This window comes from Vigna radiata, chromosome 7 (genome assembly GCF_000741045.1).
Source record: "Vigna radiata var. radiata cultivar VC1973A chromosome 7, Vradiata_ver6, whole genome shotgun sequence".
NCBI lineage: Eukaryota > Viridiplantae > Streptophyta > Magnoliopsida > Fabales > Fabaceae > Vigna > Vigna radiata.
Window position 1 is genome coordinate 5,097,796 of NC_028357.1, and position 4,537 is coordinate 5,102,332.

General features: G+C 30.0%; 1 long non-coding RNA gene across 1 annotated transcript in view; it reads right to left on the bottom strand.

The window, feature by feature from the left end:
* LOC111242108 overlaps nt 1–1,906 on the bottom strand; it is a 2,664-nt gene extending 758 nt beyond the window's left edge. The window contains exon 1 of the long non-coding RNA XR_002668979.1: nt 1,832–1,906. This is a non-coding gene — a long non-coding RNA (uncharacterized LOC111242108). The remainder of the gene's footprint in view (nt 1–1,831) is intronic.
* Nucleotides 1,907–4,537: the final 2,631 nt, after the last annotated feature.

The following is a 4,537-nucleotide window of genomic DNA, read 5'->3' on the forward strand; positions in this document are numbered from 1 at the left end:
CTACTCCTCACCACATGGTTCAACCTCTCTAAGTGAGTTTGATTGACCATTGGAGCGTCAAGAAGACCCCCAAGACTGAGCTCCTACTTTCATTCTAAAACACTAAGAATCTCACCGAGAGATTTAGTACTTTGAAACATGTTTTCGTTAATCACATACTTGTACTGCCACAATTAATCAACCTCTTCATAGAAACATACACTTCAGTCATACTTCTCAACCCAAGTAACTCATTAATACTCACCGACATATCTGAGTAATCACTTTGCAACTTTTATTTTATAACACAACACACATATTTCATTTAGTATTTTCTCAAAAAAAAAAACATTTAAATTACAACTAAAATATAATAAAAAAAAATATTAAAGACAACTAAACCTATAAATAAATTCATACTTTATTAATATAATATAATAAAATAGGTACATAAATCCCTTCACATGAACTTCTTAATAAAGCCACCTTATCTTTATTTAATATTAATCTTCCTTAAATTAAAATCAAAACCTAATATAATACTATATATAAATATATACACACACGTAACTTCCACCAATATAAATGACTAAAATTATATTAATAATATATACATCCATACGTACTCCTCCTGCAAATTTCCTCACCATTTTCAAATGCCCCTTTCCATTAACATTTTACTACAATCCTTCATCTTTAATATCATTTTTTCCCTTTCTCCAAAAGCTTACGGGTCCCACCCTTTCCACAAAATGCCAATCCATACATTAATCTTTTCATGTTTCTACATAAATTACTAAGGAATTTATAAAAAGAATACCATGTCCTTTCACGTAACACATTTGCACTTAAACAATTATCTACATTAAACTACTATTTTCTCTCTTTTTACTTTTTCTTTCCAATCAAATACATATGGGACCCACTTGTAAGTTTAAAACTCATATCCTTTCTTATCCTACTTCTTTACTACCTTTCAAGTTTCTAAACCCACATAAATATTAATCACCTCTGCACATTCCTTTCACCATTTCATCACTGAACCTTTATCTCTCTCTTCTTACTCCTTCCTTCTTTATTTTCTTCTTCTATCTTTTCTTTTTCTTTCTGGAACATCACTACCCAATTTATACTACATAACCTACTAGTACTTTTTGTTTTAAAACATAAACCTCTCATTCTCCTTGCAGTCGGCGGACTCCTCCCAGGAAAACCCCAATATTCACTTCCAATAACTACAAGAAGAAACCCCTTAACCCAAGCGCGAAACCACCACCCTCCTTTCTTCCAACACACTTTTATATTTCATACAACCTCATTCTCTTATCATCACTCAACCTAGACTCCAACTCCAAGTTCCACCTATTTCCTTTGTCTTTTTTTTTTTCTAACCTGGAAACCTCCTTGTTTCCTTTTTCTTCAACAATATTTCACAAACCACCAAACCTAGTCTACGAGACATGAATCCCACGAAAACGGGCCACACTCATTCTCTTTCCTCTCCCATTTTACTCATCTCTCCATAACCACCATTATACACAGTTTCCCACATCCACTTCAATTTGTAGAGAGGAACCATAAATCCACTAATGCTAATGTATGGAGAGAAACTGAGACTTACTCATGCATTTAGGTAGCAAGACAATTGTCAAACAACAACTCTCACAGCAATATAAACATTTTAGTACATACTAAAATCCACAAGAATACAAAATTTTCTCACATTGTACGTCCCTTACAAGCATACGCATGATGCCCACATTCAAAGAAACTAATAAAAGATGCACACAGTCAACTCTTACTGGAAATTATCACGCCCACGACATACAACCATCAAATTAACTCCCCTTACCTTTTGGTTCTCACAGCACAGTTCCTAAAAGCGCCCTAACAGTACCTCCGCACAGAGGTAATTCCGATAGTACCTACAAGCCACCAAATTGGTGTAGAGCATAGTCTTTAGGACTTGATAGGATAAGGAAAATTAAAAATAACTCTACTTGCAAGGTAGAACCTTTGCATATGCATTTACTTTTCGGAAGCCTAACCCATAAGAACTCCATGGTTAAGCGTGCTTAGCCGGAGAAATTCTGGGATGGGTGACCTTCTGGGAAGTTTTCCCGGAAAATGTGCGAGTGAGGATAAAGCACACTGAAAAGTCTTGTGGTGATGTGTGGAGGCAGTCAACAGTCCCTGTAAGTTGTCGGGGCGTTACACTTTTTAAGGTTTCAATATTACAATACCTAACAGAACTTTAAATCCTTTCAAGCTTAATATACTATTTTTTTTTTCAATTTATCTTTCAGAGATTTCGATTGTCCAATTAATAGAATCTTAAAACCACTTTCTTTCTTAGTTATAAACCATAATAATATATAACGTATTCTAAAATGGTCCTACATAGCCACAACTTGTTTATGGGTATCTTGATTAATTCACAGCTATATTCTTCTTTTTTCTTTTATAGAATTTATAATTATATTCTAAACAATAAATTCACAACTATAAATTTAGTCAAGTACGTGTACTAATTTCTATAAACTAAATTTTAATTTTTAAATTAATGTAGATAAAGTCTTCGATTTTTTTTTTTATGAATAAGTGGAATAATAATTTGAATATGTATATTTTTTATACATTAAATCATTTTACCTAACAAATAACAATGATTTGAATATGTATATTTTTTAAGTAAAATGATTTGACATTTCAACTAAAATTTAACATCAATCTAACAAAAAAAAATATAATAAGATACTTTTAAAATAAAAAAATTAAATTAAACCAAATAAAAAATAAAAATCTAATTAATTTTTTTTATGAGAATTAGAGCGAATTTTAACCAACAGTAAATTACTTTTACATATGGTATGAATGTAAACTAATCCAAAATTGAAATAAAATAATGTTTAAATCCATGGTACTTAGAAAATTGACTTGACATATATCCACCACGTGTAAGATTTAAATACGCAAATATACGATTATTTTAATGAAAAAAATGATTAATAAAAAAATAGTTAAATATTGAGTATAAGATGTGTCGCAATCAAATAGACAAAATTGGTGTACTGTTTTTAAAATAATAGCTAAACCTTATATCCATTTATATAAAAAACTATAAATAGCTCTAAATACAGAAGCTTTCATCATTTTCCACGAAGCTTCTAACTGTCACAAAAATCATCCTTAAATATCAAAGCACTTCCTCCCACCTAATTTTTTTTCCTACTAATTACAACGCTCCAAACATATTTTCGAACACAAAATAGGATATTATAATATACAGTAACAAATAGGATATTTATTTTATTTCTATAATATAAAGAATTATACAACCCAAAAACTAATGTTTAAAGTGTATGTTCTATTAGACTTGAATATCTAAAGATTTTTTTCAAGATGTTGTCCAACAACAAAAGTTAAGCTTAGTTTGACAACAACCCAATCGGTTGATTAATACATTATGCATTCCCATTTACAGGTTCGACAACACTAAATCCAATTCGGTGAATGATAATGACGTTTGATATAGATAATGATAGTTAAAGAACATTTTTTTATAACATTTGAACATGTATCATTTTGTTATTAATTTATGGTAATGTTTATCATTATTATTATTGATTGTGGAGTAATTTTGAATCAATTACAGAATGACACGTAATAATATTCAAATATTGGTAAAAAATATTGTCTAAGTATCATTATCCCTTTTGATAACTATCACAATCTCTCCGAGCTTCGTACTACTATGCATTCTCATACTCGTTTTTATGTTTTCACATTCTTTTAAATATTAAATCTCTTATAATAATCAAAATTACAAAATAAAATATATATAATATTATCAAAACTTTTTAAAAAACACATGTTTGCTTTTCTTAAAATATTAAAATAATACAACTGGATAGAATTTAAAATAGAATGTCTAATAAATATTGAATAAATGTGAAACTAACATGTAATTGAAGTTTTACGACAATTATAATCTCAACAACTATTTTTGTTCTAACTGTGATTCCTTTCTATACTGTAATAAATTTTTATATTATTTGAAAAAAGGACATTAAAGAGATTAAAAATCATTGAAACAAACTAATGTGACATCCCAAGAATATACGTCAAGCATATAATAATAAGACGTCATCCATTATAATAAAGAAAGCAGTTGGAGTGCAGACAGGCAGTTAAGAGTCTTGAGTATAGGGATTACAGTTATCCAAATTGAGTAGGAATTTAAAACTTGAAGCACTAAAGTATTTCAGAATAACATAAGAAGGAATTGTTTGTAGATAACATAAGGGGGGTCATGAAATCTCCTAGCAGAACTAAGCAGCTGCATCGCTGTTCTCCTCCAAGACTGTCTCCAGAGTAACATCATCGCCATCTGCTCCCATCCAAAATGGATGATCATCGCAAGAGAAAACACGCAGACATAGCACAACACAACCAAATGCAAGGGTGAGCTAACTATATAAAGACATGCAATTATATTCACATATACATATCAAAATTAATCTCAAGTCAAAAGTATGCAAACCAGACAATACATGAC